The following is a 19,390-nucleotide window of genomic DNA, read 5'->3' as shown; positions in this document are numbered from 1 at the left end:
AGTATTAGATATAACTTTCTGAATTTTGCTATGTTGGATCTACTTCCACTAGGAGGAGTTGTCATCTTATACTTACACTGTAAAAGTATCAGATTTGTTCTGTAATTATTTAACTCATTTGATGGAAAATGCAATTACTTGTTGTTACGATGTGCATGATCAGATAAGTTCACCAATATTGGACTGGCCTGATGTACTTACTGTTAATTGGCTTCAATATACGTATGAACAGAAGCTTGCAGCTTGTCATATAAGCAAACACATTTGTCATTTGTGTTTAGGGCAAAAATTGAGTGCATTTGGTTTGAATTTTCCTTAAAATATTGAGATAACTTGAGAATGTCAGAGTCTTGAGTTATGTTTTAATAGCCACAGTTAAGGGAAAAGCTTGATACAGAATGTCAGCATCCCTAGAAAGCCCAAGAAATAGGCAAGAGGGGAAAAAGTTAAATCTCACATGTGCACAGTCCTAGGGATATTTTTTCTTAGTTGTTTTCTTTTTTTGTTTAACACTTCTGTGCAAACAGTGATTATTTTAAAATATAGTGTTTTAGAAGTTCTGATGGGATATACTTTTATTTGTGTTATATTAAATGTAATACAGTTGTTTGGATTTACGTGCTTCCTACAGTGATACACTTGGTGATAAACAGTTTTGCTTGGTTTCTCATACTCTTTTCCAGTACCTATCTCTCCTTCTCAAATCATGAAATATGATTCTAGTAAAATGTATGTTTTGGTAGGTTTTCAGCACTACAGCTTCTGCACAGACTTACATGGGATAAAGAGACATAGACCTTAATCAAGTCTTTCATTAAGAGAGGGGGTCTACTTAAGATTTATAGCAATTTGGTATGTTTAAAAGACTTTCAGATTGTTACAGAGCAAAATAAAACATGCTTAAGCCTCTTGAGTATTGAAAATCAGAAGTTTTCTGTGCAGCTTTACTATTTCTCTTGTCTAAGGGACTGCCTTGATTTTTGTACAGTATCAAAGAGTTACAGTGACTCGTAGTGCTGCCACTCCCTGTCTTCCCCATCTGTTTGCTGTAGCTGTTTTCACAACACGGTTGGCAGAAATCAGAAAGTCTGTGCCTCACTTCCTTTCTTCCACAGTCCAAGATTGAAAAAAACATAAAAATATGTTTACATGCAGACTGTGATTGGAATGGAAGAGGAGTGAATAACCTGCAACAGAATTTGAGAGGAGATTTAATATCTCAGGTTTGCACTTTTGACCACCTCCTCATTGTTGCTTCCCTTGTGTCACTGCAAGATTTTTTTTGTGGCTGTACAGTGAAGGAACTAAGAGACCTGATCTGACTTTACAGGTAATAACAACCCCTTCCTCTGGTTTGAGATTATTAAAATTAAAAAAATAAGTACATTGGATACAAGGTTTGACAGATACCTTAGGAATTGATAATGACTATTCTCAATGTACATTATGTTCTTACGCTTTCTTTTTCCCTCTCCACCCTTGATGCCCTTTGCATGTGTCTGTATGCAAGTCTCATACACGTCTATGACATTTTCTTATGTAGTCAATTCTTCCCTTATAAGATGTTTTTTAAGGGAAGAGCAGAGATGGAATCTAATTGTAGTAATTATTATATGATGATTGTTGCCTATTATTCCTTTCCATGCAGAGTTAACCAAACCTACAAGGTTTTGCATCATGTTGCTATCTGAATAAGAAGATCTGATGGTAGCTGATCTCTGATGTCATCCAGTTCACATGCAAAGTACCAAACTCTGTTTCTGTGAGTGCAAGAGGATTGACACAGTAGGGGAAACAGGATTTGCAATACAAGTGCAATACATGTCAATTTTTCTGAAGCAGAAGAGGCACAATAAGAGAAATTACTTTCCAGAAGAGATGAAGTTGCTGGCTCACCTGAGTAACTTTGGTGGAGACCAGATATATGACATGGTCTTTGTGATATTAATTCCTTATTTATTGTAATATTAATGCCTTAATTCCCAAAGGAGACTGAAATGGGAGCATGAATTGCCCCTGGAATACTTACTATATCCACACAGTGATTTTGACTTTCTCAGCCTTGGTGTCTGAAATACATAAATGCCCACTTCTCTAAAATTATAGTGAAGTTAACTTGATGAAGCCATAGCTGAATGAAGAGTCTGGTATTAACCTGTCAACTTGTTTTGGGAATACAAAAAGCCAACATCAGAATCATCATCTTTTGATAGTCTGGGGATATTGGGATAGAGGAAAGAGGAAAACTAATGCATTATCTAAAGTGTTGCTGCATAAGCAGTTGGGTTTTATATCTACATGTAAACACCTTTGCTGTGCTTTTGCTTAGACTGTGCTCCGATTTGCATGACTATAACTGTGAACATGTTATTAAAATAATACAGAAAAGCAGTCTGAAAGTAAAAGCTAAGTTCAGTTCAGCAGATCAGCGTGCCACTGTAGGAAACTCCTGTTATTACCCATTTGGTACCTTTTTGGCAGTAGCTTAATTTCATAAAAGCCTCTAAACAGCTCATGTTCAGAAACAGAACTGTACAACCTTGAGTTGGATTTAAAATGTTTACTTTGATGTGAAAAAACCTGAAATTTTAAAATGATGTGGGTAATGCAGCACGACCTTCCACATAGGATTTCAAAATTCTGTAACTTCATTCTTGAGCTTGTTCAGTAATAACAGAAGAAAAATATCTTGCTGAATACATATAAGCAATGGTTTCACCACCATAAAAAATCTGGTGACCTAACTAAACACGTGACTGTCTCTTTATTGCAGGAAACCTGAGATGTACAGGAAGTGACAGTGTTTGGAATGGGTAAGTAGAATTTCCCTACGATACATTCAGTCATCTTATATTTTTGCTTCTTTCCTTCCTCTTGAAAGGAAGGGTATTCATTTTTTGGTGAGGGAAAAAACGTGCCCAACATCTGCCACATACCTTGCCTGTGTGTTTATAATTGTATTTTGGATGTCAAAAATGTTGGTATTACCTGCCCTAAGCAAGAGTTAATCATCTTTTCAGAAGTGGAAATAAGTAGTATAAAAGCAGAAGAATACTGGGAAACTCCCTCCACCTAGAACCAGGTCTCATAATGATATATTTAGTCTTTTACAATTTATTTTGTAGTTCCATTTTCCCCTTAAATTTCATCAGGCTCTGAATATATCTTCTGTCCTGACCCTGCATCCAATTAACAGTGTGACACTGGTTAAATAAGAGCTGTTTGAGTTAATGTTTCTGTTACCTTTCTTCACCAAAACTACCATTAGCAGAAGGATCAGAAAGGCGATTAGTTATCTCATGGGAGAAAGGAGATACTCTTCCACCTCCCCTCCAGCTGTAGTAACAAATTTTTCATCAAAATAGTAGGGAAATATCTACACAGTTGTCAACAAAGACTTCATAGCACATAGCATTCCATAAAGTAAACCACAAGCAAAGACTCTAAGTACAGTACCTTTGAAAACTATGCATCTTGTATGTTTTGTGTGTATATCTTGTCATATAAGGTTAATGTAATTAATTTTATGTTTTCGGTTGAATTTCCTTGGTATGGGGGTTTGGAGACAAGAGGGTTATTGGTGAGGTTTGTTGGCTTTGGGGCTTTTTTTGTTTGTTTCTTGGGTTTTTTTGTTTGGTATAAATTAATAACAGAGCAAATGCAGCTGGGCAGTTAAGATTAGATAGCCATTGTTTATCATTATATTGTTTGAAGAGAGTGTTCCCCTGTGGAAATTCTGGGATTCCTTTCATGCCTTGTACAGAATTTCTTTTTTCTCTGGAATGAAGAGAATGGTGACTCTTCACCAATTCTTCTAGATATTTTTTAATTCACAGAATCACAGAATGTTAGGGGTTGGAAGGGACCTTGAAAGCCTGAGTCCAGCACCCCTGCCAGAGCAGGATCACCTAATTGTCATGTACTAGCATGGAAGCTAAATATTCAAAGGAAATATAAACTTTTTAGTGTTAAAAATATATTCCTTGTGAAGTTGTTAAACAGTTTTGAAAATAAGTTCCTTTATGACAACTAAATAAAGTCTGTGACTGACTTAGAAGCATATGAACCAGAAAAGAGGTATTTGTCCATGGTTCTACTAACGTGCTAACCAGCTACCTGTGTTTTCCTTTTCTCTCTCTGAAAATCTTATGCTTTCCTGCTGACCATCATGCAATCTGGAAGTATCTGTTTAAAGAACTTGTCCTCACCTCACATAAGAATGTTCTCTGTGGCTTTAACATTCCTCAGAGAAATTCTTTTGTGGTGTGTCCATGAAGTGTTGAGATTTCCTCATCAATGTTACTCCACAAGATGGCCTTAGTTAGGGTAAAACCACCATTCTTTATGTATGCTTGTCATCTGTAGCCTGCAATTTTCACAAGAATAAAAAAATCTTCAATAAAGCAAGTGATATAGTGGAGTATTCTGGTGCAGAATAGAGGGATCTCAACACATGGTTGGCAAATTAGCCAGTTTGTTCTTTACGAGTGCTGTGGAATTCTTTATGTGTAATGCTGTATGTGCCTCTGGCTTCCAAAACAATGTCTGGTCCAAAGCATTGCCTGTTTTGCTAATGGTACTTCTTCTAATATAAATGTGCCAAAAATGTTTCTAGGAATGTGTTGTACTTTAACACAGGCAACAGTGCTACTGTGACCTACCTCTCTGCAGAAAAGTATTTTTGGGTTTGCAGTTTGTATTAAAAAAATTTAAAAAGGAAAGCTCTTATCCTTTTTTAGTATTCCAAGAATTACAAAAATGCTAAACAGCTTTCTCTATCTGATAGAAGGCAACACTGGCTCTTTGCTGGCCATAACATGTTGTCCTTTGGGCAGCTCCTTATCGCAGGTTCGGAGTAGACAGATGTGTTGGGACAGGTGGTTTGTGGCCAAAAGTTGTAATTCCAGTTGGTTTTTACAGAGCTAGTGAGCAAGTACTTTTCCTGAAGTATAGATGAGAGGAAAATCTTCAAATAAAAAAATGTATCAAAAACATGATTTACGACACTACGTGTCTGAACATGAGTATTTCCTGCTTCTGACATAAGAGCTCTGATAAAAAATATTCAGGTCACAAGTTACAGATTTAGATTTGGGCATCCTTGAATTAATTTTGGATATGCTTAAACATGAAAATATAAATCTATTCACAAACTCAGCAACTATTTAGAAGCTTTAAACTATTTGTTTACATAGGTCTTACATAACTGCATACATAGAGGAGTGATGGTGGCACAATATTCTGTGTCTTTTATCTTTTCTCTTCCTAGATCTACCATGTGTCCATCTTAATGTCTTTTATTTCATTTTAGCATCTGGGAAAAAAAAAAAAGAATTCTTTTAAAGGTAATTTAAATTCATGTGACATTATGATGGATACCAAACTGTGGGTTCTTTTTGTCATAGAAATGCTCCAGAACTTCAGCTGTTTTCACATTTCAGACAAATAACCAGTATAGAATCTTTTTCTCTTTGTCTGTCTTACAGAATATATAGTTTAACACATTTCCTTCATATTCCTATGGATAGCACTGCTGTTTGCTTTTCCTCTTCATTTTGTACACTTTATCATATGTTACACATGTAAGAAGAATGGCTTCATTACTGAATTAGTATTTTGAGAAACATTCCCGTTGAATACAAAGGGTGAGTTTTTAGTTGATACTACAGTACTGAGTGATTTTGTTGGTTGGTCTTACAAAAGATTAATTCATCTGCGATTGCTGATCAAAATGATCTTCAACATTCCCCGTGATATGGTATTACAATGAAACAGTGGATTACATGTTATAGGCTTAGTGCATAGATAACTACCTATTACCAAGCAGCCAAGAAGGCATTGAACTCCTCATCCCTAACCTCCATGCTATTAAGTGCTTTCCGAGTTGTTCAGTCATTTAACATTTCTGAGGAATACAGATACTTTTGTAATTGGCTCATTTTTGGTTTTCAGGTTCAAATGCATTTTGGGATGATAGAATAGGTAATGAAGTGTGTACCAATTTCTAACCAGCTGATCCAGCTCAGTCTTGCAGAACTTTATATGCTCTTCAAAGAATATGGTGGCATAAAGGTAAAAATTCACTTTTTCAATAAAATTACTGAAAAAATGTCAAGCAAGGTGATAAAATGCAAGTGATTAATGTTCCATCCTATGATGTTGGAGCAAAAAACCTTAAGGTTGATCAGTTGCTTTTGTCTTAGGAAGGGTGAAAATTAAACCAATGCATTTTGTATTAGTTTTGGCTGTCTCAGATTGTAACAAATTGACATATTTACCAGAGCAACTTTCATATCTACCAGAGCTAACTATCTGCAAAAGTTAACAATTTACTTTGTTTCTTAAAATTCTGAACTAGATAAAATATAAACCGAAGTGCCAATTGTGATATGAAGCTGCTTATGTAAATGGATATCATGTAGCTTAAGAATAATCTTCTTTATTGAGCAAACACTATATTACAAAATAACCTTATAAGTCATCTTGCAAATCTCTAGAAGTTTATTTAGGAATTCCAAAGAAACTCTTTTTCCACAGGTCTTACTATTCTGGATACAATTAACTGCCTTTAAGCTTGAGGCTACAAGTCAGAATTTCAGCTCTGCAATATCTGTAGATTTAAAAGCATTATGTAATTTGAGGAAAAGCCTCACTTCACATACTTACTAGCCTGCTTAATACTAGGCATACCCTTGAGGATCAAGTTGAACCAAGCTTCTAAGGTCTTAAGAGTCTAAATAAATTGCCTTTGATATCTTATACTTTTAAAAATAACTACTGATAACTATTTACACTGGGGTTTTTATCTTTGCAGAAGAAGGTATGAGTATATCCCTTTTACTGAGGAGGGAAGTGATGCACAGTTCCTTGAATTATATTGTTCTTAGCTAAGTAATGAATTCATGGCAATATTCATCCAGTTCTTGGGTTTCAGTCCACTGCTCCATCAGGTTCTTAAGCCAGAACTTGACTTAATTCAAAGGAGTCATAGCTTTTATAAATTCTCCAGCTATCTTGACCAGTTTTGTTTTGAGAAAAAGTTTAGAGGTATTAATATTTTAAAAGAAAAATTCTTCATCCCTTCAATGAAGTAGCTCATCAAAAAAGAGGCTTCAGATAACACACAAATATACTTATGTCTGCTGTTAAATAGAAACAGAAATCTTTCTGAAAGAAATATGAATTGTCCTGGGCTAATAGATACAGTATATTCCTTGCTCTAGCATTTGCTAAAGGTCTCACTCCATCTTACAGAACTTCATTCTTAAAAAATGTGAATTGAAAATCAAGTCCACCAAACAAACATCACTTTCAATACCCTGCTGCTTCAGGATGTAGGAAAAAAAAGAGATGCAAGATTTCCATGTTGGCTCCTAAAGACAAAAAGAATGAGTTCTGGCGACCCAAGAGATAATAAACTAATGCTCTGATTCAGCTTTGGATACTGCTCTTGGTACAGATCACAGGGGTACTTAGACAATAAGAACAGCTTGATCTTTTGGCAGGGTTTAAAAAACAAAATAACCTGTGCTTTTTTTAGAAGTTGTCATCTAGAAAAGACTCCAGTTTCATTTCACTTTCTATTGCCCTCACAGTCTTCCACTTAAGCTGCAGTAATGTTAACAGACTGTAATTGACAGAAGACTGTTTCACAAACATCTTCCTCATTTGGAAAGTTCATATCAAAATGTCTAAACCAAGCTGTTTGGCTACATGCTACCTCATCCCTAGAGAAGAGAGAGGAGAAGTATTGATAAAGGCAGTCCTGACCCTCCTTTTCCATTTAGTACTTTGCTGGATTAAGACTTGATCACTACATCTTTTGTTGATTTTATGATGCTTTTATCAATTCAGCATCAAAATCCCACTCGTGTTTGTGGGAGATGGAACAAGCCCCATAAGACATTTTATTCCAAATGGAAGGATATAGCAAGATGTTATTCGACTATGACTTACTGTACAGGGTATTTTGAGACTAGTTAAGATAACAAGGTACAAGTATTACAGTCTGCCTAATAATTGTAAAGATCACTGCCTAAGGCTTTTACAAGTTCAATGTAAAGAAGTCATTTACTTGGCTGACATTCCTGGGTTTAACTTCTCCTGGTCAAAATAAAAGGGATTTTGGAGCATGTGTATAAATTGAGTATTCATAAAATGAGTTTAACTACCTTAACTTTCCAGAAGAAACTGGAACTGGTTGTGTGCAGATAGACTAGTGTATTTTCTTAATGTTTTCTCAGGAATTCATAATTAGTTTAACAACTACATAACTTATACAGTTAATTATATTAAATTTCTTACAAAAAAATTGTAGTCTTTGTATTATTTTATTTGCTACTGTGAATAGATTAAGAAATTATTCAAGTTGATTACTGCAGTGAAACTAGATGTACTTCAATCATAATCTATTTTCATGTGGCTTTGGTAATGCATTTTGTAACCTTTTCAGGTACTGTAGTAAGAAGTATATTACAGTTCTCAATGTAATATTTTTTTTCAGTAGAAAGGACTGTTCAAACTATCTGTCATGTGGTGAATCAATTTATGGAAAATTTCAACATTTAATTCAACTCACTGGAACATTCCAAATTCTACTAATGTTGCTACAACTAACAACTGTTCAGTTTTCACATATGTTGAGCTAAATCTAATCTTGCTTAGCTGCTGATGATTTTCAATTAATCTGAGCTAAACATTTTATCTCCAAAGTAGAGTCTATGTACTCTTTTATCTCTGGACAAATGTCAAGGTAAAAACATGATGCTGTTTGTTGTTTTTATAGGGGTTTTTTTGTTTGTTTGTGGGTTTTGATGTTTTGGGGGTTTTTTTGCATGGTTATGTTTTGTTGTTTTTTTTTTAAATAAAGTGCTAGAATTCTTTAAGCTAAGTTCTGGTAAAAGTGGCAGTGGTTCACATTTTTCTAGGTGACCATTGCTTTCATTCACTCTCTGGTTTTGCCTAGTGAAAACAAATTAAGTGTATAACTGAATTATGTACATGAAGAATAGACCAAATTTGATCTCTGAGTTATTCTGTTTGTACCAGGATATTCACATCCTAGATAACTTTACTGATTGTATTCAAGAATTCTGGGAAGGCTGCAAAACAGATCCATAGTGCAGACTGTTTTGTTTTTACAGTAGGGACTAATGGTTGTTATCTAGTCTGCAGCCTATTGATATGGCTTTGTTCTGTATGTCTGTCTTTGACAGAGTGCTGTGTCTAGGAGCAGCACAGTGCCTGGTTAGTTACAGTGAAATGCTTGTTTTCCAGCACTAAACTGTACTGAAGTCAGACAGTAGCAAAAATATCTTAAAAAAAAATATTATGTTCTATTAAATAAATACTAATATCCTAGTAATGTATTTACCAGTATGGAGCTGATTATTTTGTTGCTATTTTGATCTTTAAACAACAGAATTGTATTTGTTACTGATTTGATAGTTTCCAGACTGCTTGATGAGATAAGTCACTTTAATATGTAAGCATTTTCACATCTTTCATTTTATAGGACTAAGCATTTCTTTTTACAGTGAAGTTAAATTTTGGAATTTTTTTTCAAAATATTTTCTGTTTCCTAAAATTTTAACTTGTTCTGATACAACTTTAAACTGTACATTTTTAAAGCTCAGTATGCTACGATTTGTATTTATCCCATCAAACTCTAACTACCCAGGCTGTTTCCTCAGTAATTAATACCATGATCTGTGCATTGACAAAATGCCCAGCAACACATTTGACCTGGATCAAATATGTGGACAAGGTCACGTATCTGTTGAATTAGGCAGAGTACACAATACGAAGTTCACTGCCTTTATGCTTCTACTCTATCTTTTTGCCAGCCAATGATAGGGAAGTGATTAGGATAACTGGTTTGATGTGAGTAGCATGAGCTAATCAGTAGAAAAACAACCATTCAAAATTGTTAAATCACTTTGGTCTAGCAGAATGATTTTTATAGGGGATCAGTTCTTTGAAAAATGGGACTCTGGTATTTTTGATCTGTATGAGAAAACTGAAAGCCTCCTGTGCCATTGACTCTTACATAAATTGAATCTGGAGTTCCTAAATGACAGCCTGAAGTGTCTGTGCCCTTTTCAGTTTTCCTTTAGCTGCTTTACCCCACATCTGTATGATTCCTTTTGTTGCCAGTAAAACTGTCCTGCAGCTGCATGGTGAACTCATTGGGAAATTTGTCTGACTGAAAACCAACTTTTTATCACCTCATATTCATCCAGATCCAGTCCTCATGCAGTTCACTGTTCAACTACACAACCATTTGTACCAGTATGCCTGGCCAAGGAAGGGAGAACAGAAGTAAACCCTGGTGACTGGAACAGCCCCACTGCCTCAAGTGAAACCACAGCTAAAGGTATTGAAAGAGACAGATGACTTCAGTAGAATTCAGTCTTACATCATGTAGATATTTATATTTTTTTCTTGATTGTGGAGATGTCCCAGGATGGCTGTCTCCCGGGCAGATCACTCAGCAAGTGCTGACAGACACTGGAATGAATTTAGGACTAAAAGCTACATCTGCATGGAACACTCCATCTTTTCTTTTGAGTGCAACCTTCCAAATTTCAAGAAACTGTTTCCTTTTTTCTATATCCTAATGATCTCAAATACTTGCTTTGTCCTTTTATTTCATTTCCTTGCTAATCGTAGTACAAAAGTAGAAAAATGTTTCCAATTTCTGCAAACTTTCTTCCTAATTGCAAAATTGTTAACAGTTCTGTACATGCTTCCTACTATGAACTGAAGAGCACATGACTGTGCCCTGAGTCAAACTGATTGTGGCTCAAGTCCAGGATCTTGTGTCAGAGAGTGGCAAGGGTAAAGATGAATGAGCTCACCAACCCATAGTGATGCTTTCCCAGAACATTTTCTCAGCCTCTGAGCATTTCATCTAAAAAAATGAAGTTTCAAAAATATATGAATGTCAAAAGCCATACATATTCCTTCCCATAATCCATTTGCAGGTATCTTACCTTCTGTTGTGTACTGCAGCACATGCTGGATCTTGGTGTCCCACTATCTAGGCCAGTATCCATTCATGTGTTCATAGCATGCTATGACTCCTTTTGTTTTCTGTTCCAGGGAAATTGTAGAGTCAGAAGGTGCAGCCTGCAGCTTGCCTGAGCTTGTACCAATATGGAATCAAGATGCATTCAAAATTTGGGTACTAAACCACTCCCAAGGGAGACAAAATATGCGCTAGGTGTCGGTCAGTGCTTATAGGAATGTTCTCAGCAGCTATCTAGCACCTTTTTGCAGTCTTGGAAATGTTTGGCACTGCAAAGAAGGCAGGAAATAACCTCTTCTAGAAATAGCTTTATCTGTTATGAGACAAACTGATGACAAATTAGGTGTAATCTGACTCCTGTATTACACAAAGAGGTTTTCCTTCCCAGAGCATGAAGTGTAGCATTCTGTCCTATGACAAATAGCAATTCAAGACAGAATCCTGAAAGATGTAGCCCAGGACTTCCAGAGTAGTGCTCCAGGAAGGAATCATGGTTTTCACAGTGTCCTCTAACACAACTGAAGTAGGGTTTGATGCTATGTAGTATTGGGACAGTGATAATAATCATGTCACAATATCATGAATACCTCAGATATTGCCAGTCATAGAAGATATTTCTGACTTCCTTAGTAACCATTACATTAAACATAGTATTATTCTGGAAAGGTTTGTATCATTTGACAGATAAAATGTTTCTGTATTTTAGTAGATATTCATTGTGCAGTTTTCTATACGTTATTGATTGACTGATGAGTAGAAGCATATACAGAAAGGTAAGAGACAAGGTTTTTTTCTGAGGTGTACTAAGAGCATTTTTTCCAGTATCTCCTTTTCCTGAGCTTAAATCTGATTCATAGCATTTTATGGTTTAATGTGATTTCATTTACATCTTAGAGTGTTTTACTTGGAGAAACTGAAGGTACAAAGATCCTTTCCTTTTTGTTTTGTATGAGTTTTCTTATGAAGAGAGATTGTAGTTTTAGTAGGATATATATTCAGATCTTTCATAATTTTTGTAATGCAAAGAAGGCCAGCCTTAATGGATTTAAATAAAGTATAATTTATTGTGGGTCAATATAAAAACATTATGCAAAACCTGAACTAGAATAAATGTAATTAATGTTCTATAACTTCCTGCTTGTGATGGGGAAAAGAGATTTTGCATTTAAATTCTTATTTAAATTCTTAACTGTTTCTACCTATGTCCTATTTATTGCCCCAGTGCAAGTTAAATATGAAGTTTTCTTGCCATGTGATCTTCTTGTCATTCATTATATAGAAGACCTAACATGTGCTATTAAGAAGGAAGAGGAGCAAGGAGTACAGTTCCTTGCTTGTGCTTGTGACAGTGTAAACAGAGACAAGTTCATCTTCAAGAAGGAGTGGAGTAACTGAGAGACTCCACGTGTTTTTATTAGATGGCCAAAATAATTCAAATATGCCGTAACTGGTTTTGCCTTGTCCAACTCAAATATCTTGCCTTTGTCACTCTTGGATAAAGCCCTTTTACTCACTTTGGTTTTGGGGTTGTTTTTTTTCTTCTCTTTGAGACATTACAAACACAACCAGAGTGCTTTGGAGCAGTGGCATGTAGTGTCAATCTGGCAGATTCCAGACTAGTGCTAAAGTATTCTGGTAGTTTTGCCAATTGATGGAGATGAGGCTGCTTTGAGCACTTGCATCTGCATAATAATTCGAGGTAGAATTGCTACCTGTGTGGTCTATTTTGCCCCCACTGTGAGGTACAAGGATTTGAAGGTTTTTACCATTGCTGTGAGTAGCTCAGAAATGTAGATGCTGTTACAAAGTTGTTAACATACACTTCTGACTGTACCACTTCATCTGTTGAAAGTCTCAATTTATTGCTGCTTTTTGGACATCTGTTTGTCCTTGTCTCCCCATCAGTTATGTTCTAAATTAAAAACTCCTTAACATCTGGCACATACAAAGAGAGGCTGTTACTTCTCTTGTATTTAAGACTTTTTACGGGAACATGCAAAACCAGAAGCTTACAAGGAAATCTTAGCTCCATAGTAACAGCACTTCCACTGGAAGAAGCAAAGAGAAGAAAATAGACCCCCTGGTTAAAAGAAACCCATAAAACCTTGTCCAGCTTATTTCTGGTATTTTCTTCCAGTTTAAGATGTCATTTGCCAAAACTATTTAACAAAAGAAAACTGAGTTTAGTGCACTTTTACCCATGTATTTCAAACTTCTGAAACAGATATGTCTTATCTCCACCAGCACAAGTATTTAATGAGAACACAACATGTTATTGACACAGAATATGTGCAATCATTTATTTTTACTATTCTAAAAATAATAATTTTTTTTTGTTAAAGATTATACTTAGTTTTCTTGTACCTAACTAGGGCTATACTTGGATATTTTTTATTCTAGCAATGGCTAATACTAGCTGACTCTAAGCGTATGGAATTATTTAGCTCTGACAACTTCTGATAGCTACAGTAAAAAATTTTTTTCCAAATCCTTCCAAAGGTTTCACTGTCTTTCTGATTTAGGACATGGAATAGTGAGCTGCAGGTTAGAGGAGTGTAACAGTAAACCAATTCCTATTGGTAAATACTGTTTTGTCAGAACTAAAGATTTAGCCAATAGTAAATGAAGATTAGACATCTGGTATTATATGTATGCAGTTTACACTCTCCTAGGGCTGCAAAAATTAAATGTTCTGTAGCCAGAAACTCCAGCAAGCCAGATCATATTTCATGCTCCAGTTTGTCACTGAATGAGCTGAGTTTTATGTAACTCCTCATACTCTCCACCTTTATTGCAGCGTTATTTCCAGGATGGTCACCTATGTAAAATTAGACTTTGCAAACTCTTCTGAGGTCAAGGATCATGAGGCTTTTTGACAATGACTCGTAAGAGGTAGCTCTTTGGGAATTTCCAAAAGATCTTGTGACTCTGGACCTAAGAGCAAGTAATGGATGTTGGTAGCTTCATTATAGAGCTCTGGATAGCTGCTGACTAACCTTACCTGTTTCAGTTGGCAGGCTGGGCAAACCTTAGAAAGCACAGTTGCCATAGCTCATAGTTTTCAAACAAAATATTGTCAGATTTCAAGTACTGGAGCATTTTTCACTTTTTGTTGTCATTCTAATTTGGCCTGATGTGTCTTCAATTAATTTGGAAAATACCTCTAAATAAACTGAAATTTTTAGCCAACAGTTCTGCTGATTATTATTTTTTCTCTGTGGCATTTGTGGGAGTTGAGGGAATGTAGCACTCTCTTTGTGTCCTTTATCTTGTAAGACAAGTCTACAGTAGAAACTTGCTTTGACCTTTGTTTATCAGGAAATCTACAAAAACTGCTGTGTGAGCAATCCATGAATACCATGTCCTCATCTTGTGTAGTTACTTCTGCATTTTACCATTGCAGCTGCACAGCAGTGCTTCTAGACTAGATGTATTTTTTCTGGTTATTTTAGGAAGACTAAAATTCCAATGTTTAACATCAAACCGAAAAGTTGCAATGAATTCTCTTGTTTTGTCCCATCTCTTTTGTTACTGTAAGATGGGCATATCTTGAAAACAGCCTCTCAGTACCCAACTCCTGGCACAATAATCACAGGTCTTGGGACTTATGTTCCAGTTACTGTTCCCCCTCACTCAGCTGTTCAGATAGCTGCTTGTATAGGTGTCTCTGCACTTGGAGAAAAGATACTTTCTTCAGAAAGTAGAAGTTAAGGGCGACCACTGGAGGCATTGTGCAGTGTATGGCCAGCAATGACCAGCACATGCCTGGTGTCTCAGCCTCTCCCTGGATGATGTCAGGAAGGGACTGTGCTTTACCACTAACATTCCTGTGGCATGGTGCTACTCAGCACAGTGCCATGTAGGAAAGCAGGTGGTTAAAGGGTATGGCAGATCAGCATGGGATGCTGGTGGGGAGGGCTTGACAGGGATGTTGGTGCTTTGAGACTTGATTCTGCTTCTCTAAACCCATTTCCAAAGTAGATATCATGTGGAAACAATAAAAAAAAAATTGCAACAAGGAATCCAGTCTAGCTTAATTCAAAGAAACTCAAAACTAATGTAGCTAGTCCAAGCAGTCCTGCAAATTCTTTATTCTTGCAGGTTGCAGACCAATTCTTTAACAGCTTTGCATCAACTATGTACAAGGGTGGGTTGCATAAGCTGTTATATGTGAAGGCAAAGACCAATATTCATTTTCATCTCAAGACAGAACAAAACTCCTAGAAAAAGGATATGATGACTCATGCAAGAGTAATCACAGCTTATGCAGGACTTCCTAGCTACCAGTCCCATTACTCATGCTACTAAAGATGTTGCTTTTCCTTTTGTAGTTCTTATTCGTAAAACATGACAGTGACCCATGACATTACTTTCAGTGTGATTACAGTGCCTGAAAATTTCTTGAGTTTTTAGATTTAGCCAATAGAAACCATCTTTTGTGCTAAGCTATCTAAGTTTTTGGTATGCTTTTAGATGTTTTGTACCTGAACTGTGAAATGTATGATTCAGATAGAGAAACAATCTTTTCCATTGTGCAATGAGGAAATAAAGCATTTCTGAAGTATCTTTCACTTGATAAGCTGATTGAAGGCTTTCCTGTAAGATACACAGGCTTTCCAGAATAAATACCAGAAATTTAGGTATAGGTTATACAGGAAAAGTGGGTCAGAATACTGGAACTGAAAGTATAACCTGGGCATCTCAACGCTTTTTGTGTTCTCATCATAATTCAATTTTTCTTGCACAGGCATTTTGGTGTCTGAGATGGATCACAGTCTGTTGGGTTTTGGTTCATTTCCCCTCCCCCTGCTCTTCTCCTCCCTTCACTACGTATATTTTGGAGAACACCTGTACCTAAAATATCCAATGAAAAATCTCCGTAGATTGTTACTTGTGGTAGTGAAATTCTGGAATCTATCACTTGGCCCGAAACATCAGTTTCCTTGCTCATCAGTAGTTCAAATATCATTTCATTTGGGGAAAAATGTGATCAGAAAAGATTGGCATGAGTTTCTGTTGTGCATTCAGTCCTCATTTTATGTGAATTTGGTTTGACTTTTGATCTTAACTTCAAGATTCTGTTCAGTGTCAGTATGATGCTGTAATTTTCTGTAATTTGAAGTTATATAAGCATAGAGGTCTGTGTCCATTAGCATGCTACAAGTGGTGACTAATGTCCTAGCACCAGTGAATGAAACCTTTGGAAAACTGTTGTCTTTCACATTTACCTCAAATTTTCTGTTTTGGAAGTTGTTATTGTATAAGGTGCTTAGCAATACCAACAGTGATAATGCTTTTCTGCTTGTGCCTGTTGTAAGGAACTGAAGTGGGGCTACTGTGGGAAGAAGAGCACTGGCCAGAAATGCCACTGTGAGCTTTTTTTATCTCAGTGTATTAGACAAATTTAATTTTCCAGCATTCTGTCTCCTCTGTTTTGCTTACTGCATGTATGAGTGCTCTCTGCTTTTGTATTATTTTCTCTTTTATTTCTAAATTTCATCTCCCTTGAGCTTTCTTATGCAAAAATTGTATCTATGAAAATTCCTGTATTTTTCAAAAAACGTTTCTCTCCTACATCTGCAAAATACACAATGGCTAATCAATCTTTTCTTGATTAACTAAATGTTTCTTAAGGTCTAGCTACACTTCAAAGGAAGGTCCAGTGCTCTTTTCTATCCTGAATTGCCTCATTAAAAAAAAAAATCAATTTTACTGCAAGATATTTTAGATAGCTCTGATAATGTTCAGTGTTCTGGACAATGGCTAAAACCCCAAACTACAATGAAATTGGTGTCGTAGTTCTACCCCGTGCTTAGAGATGTCACTATGGTAAATCACTATGTGGAATTTTAATCCTGCTGTTGTTACTGCAAGTAGTTTAATTTGTTTGGAGTAAGAATACCACAGTTTGATTTTTTTTGATGATAGGTTTGATAATAGACAGAGGTCCTGGAAAGTGAGTAATCAGCTTTTTTATGACATTTGTGATTTAGATAGTTTAGGACCACAACTTCAGCAACATCATGTGATCAGGCTCTGAAGTAGATGCACCAGAAGCAGCTTATTAAAGCAAGTCCTGGTAAAAATAGAGTGAAAAGGATTTAATGTTACTAGAGTGAAATGAAAATAATGCATGAAGAGGATCACCCAAAACAGAAGAATCAGTAGAGATCAAATCTTTAGCGTCACAATCAATTAAAGTTTTGTTAGGCAGAGAAATGTTTGCCCCTGGAAAGCTAATGCCAACGAGGATAGCTGTGAAGAGGTTTGCAGAATGTTGGTGTATGGATTCTGACAAGAGGGAAAGAACAGTTCGGAACTGTCTGCGAACAGGGTGGATTTAGAAAACTGATAATTTTTGCCGTAGTGCTAATTTGGGAGGCGAAATGATGGAAAACTAATCCTTACATCCATGGAAAAGGGCAACGAGAGGTCACCGCATGTGAGCGGCTTGCGTGCCGGGGGCTCGGCGAGACTCAGCCTGAGCCGCCTGGGGAGGGAGGGGTGTGGTTGCGGAGCCGTAAATCAGGGCTCGGGTTGGCTCTGCCGCGCACAGCGCCTGAGGCCGCCGCGCTGCCTGAGCTGCTGCACGCACCGCAGGGCCGGGGGGGCCGGACCGGACCGGCGCCACCTCCTCGCGGCCGCGGGTGCCGCGCTCCACAGGTGAGTGGCGCCCGGGAGTCGGCCTCGTTTGCTGGAGGGTGAGGACGGGAGAGTCACGGAACCGGGTCCGTACTTTGGCGGCCCTGGCGAGTGAGAGATAAGGCGCTCTTAGAAGGCTCCGGGTGAGTCACCCTTAGCTTAGTTATCGGGAACTGCTCTTTGGGGCAGGCTGGTGCAAGTGTACGCCGCCGGCACCTACAGCGGCACGGCCATACCTTGGGCCGTCCCAAGACCGTCCCAGTTGGTTCGCTGTAAACACTCCGGACCTCTGGCGTTGCGGGTCCGTCCTCCGGCTGCCCGCTGCCCCCCAGTCCATCGCTCGCCGAGCTCCGCAGTCCCGAGGGGGCTCGGACGGGACTCGCTGCCGAGAGATCGCTTGGCCAGGGCAAATCCCGCAACTAATCCCCAGGAAACCTGGAAAGAAGGAGCAGTGATCAGACTGGTAACTGTGGGGACAGCGTTGCCTTCTAGGGCAGAGAATGATAATCTGGTTTTGTGTGCGAGGCTCTCTGTTCCGCCACCTCTGTCGAGGCTGGGCACGGAGGAGCAGGGGGAGCCCTGACCCTGGCGGCCGGTGACTTGCGGACTGGTAGAAATGCCAGGGCTGTGACAGTAACTACTGAGACCTTTTATCCAGTGCTTGGGTTTCACAGAAGTGGATCCCATGGAAATCTGTTAAATATTCTTTAAATATAAAACACTGGTGTACTCGAGGTACAGAGATACTTTAGTGAGTAGAGAAAGGAAACGCTGTGGGGGTTTTGTGGTTTTTTTCGTCATTTAAAGAGGAGCGCATATAAAAGCTCTTCTTTCTGTCCAAATTTGCAGTTTTCAAAAGTCTGTTAGATAAAAATAATTAAGTGCATACTTACTGCTGAAAAGGTTTTTTTAAAAAGTATTTAGTTTTCAGTTAGAGTGGGTTGTTTTGTGGGTTGGGTTGGTTTATTGGTTTTTTGGTGTTTTTTTTTTTTTTCCCCAGTAACTTCGTGGGAACAGAGGAGAAGGCAAATTAATAAATGACTTCCCATAATAGAGGAGGAACAAAAGCTTGTCTTTTGAAGCTTTAGCTGGAAAATGCTTGAATTTGACTGTAACCTTGATGAAGTCCTCCGTTTTCTGCCAGCAAAATGGGCAGAGAATGTTTATTTCAAGTCAAGGCTTCACCTAGTTCAGGATTGCTGAGCTAAGCATCTGGGCACTTAAGTTCCTGAGATAATTTCAAAGAATAGGCCTCATAAGGTGTTCTCTTATTATTGAGTCCTCTTCAATAACAATTTTTTCATAGAAATTTTTCACGGATATGGAAGGCATTTTGTGTATTAAAATGCACGAAGAGAAATGTGGGGTTTATCTATTTCTCTAATCTTGAAACAGAGGAATTTCAAAGATAAGTTATCCTGCTCTGTTTGCTTTCTGTTGCCTGAGAATAATAGTTTAAAATAACATTTTAACTTGATCGTCGGATGTTAGTGCAAGAATGTGTGGAGCTGGGGGGTGAGGAAACTGTATGACATAAATAAGAAGAGAAAGAGAGCACAAACATCTTGATAGCACTGCAAGACCCTTTGCAAGCACTGACCTGACTGTAATCTTGCAAAGAGGTTTTGATGTTTGACAGGCTCATGTTTTTTCTGATAGTAGCTTGAAGCCTTTGAACTATGGTGTATGCTTTCTCAATCTATTTCTCCTTATCATAAC

At 37.4% G+C, this 19,390-nt stretch overlaps 1 protein-coding gene across 4 annotated transcripts in view; it reads left to right on the top strand.

Moving 5' to 3' along the window:
• Positions 1-1,141: 1,141 nt before the first annotated feature.
• The window catches only part of BCAR3 (BCAR3 adaptor protein, NSP family member), a 75,579-nt gene continuing 57,330 nt past the window's right edge, over positions 1,142-19,390 (top strand). Inside the window, exons 1-3 of one of the 4 annotated variants that reach the window (XM_071750735.1) lie at positions 1,142-1,330; positions 2,774-2,813; positions 5,953-6,072. The gene's annotated coding sequence lies outside the window, so the exon portion shown is untranslated. Of the gene's footprint in view, positions 1,331-2,773; positions 2,814-5,952; positions 6,073-17,679; positions 18,135-19,390 lie in introns of those variants that run through there. The other 3 variants (XM_071750734.1, XM_071750733.1, XM_071750737.1) reach the window with 3 other exon arrangements.

The sequence above is a fragment of the Heliangelus exortis genome, chromosome 8 (assembly GCF_036169615.1).
Source record: "Heliangelus exortis chromosome 8, bHelExo1.hap1, whole genome shotgun sequence".
Classification (NCBI taxonomy): domain Eukaryota; kingdom Metazoa; phylum Chordata; class Aves; order Apodiformes; family Trochilidae; genus Heliangelus; species Heliangelus exortis.
Note: the sequence above shows the minus strand (reverse complement) of the source record. Positions and strands in the feature narration are given on the sequence as shown.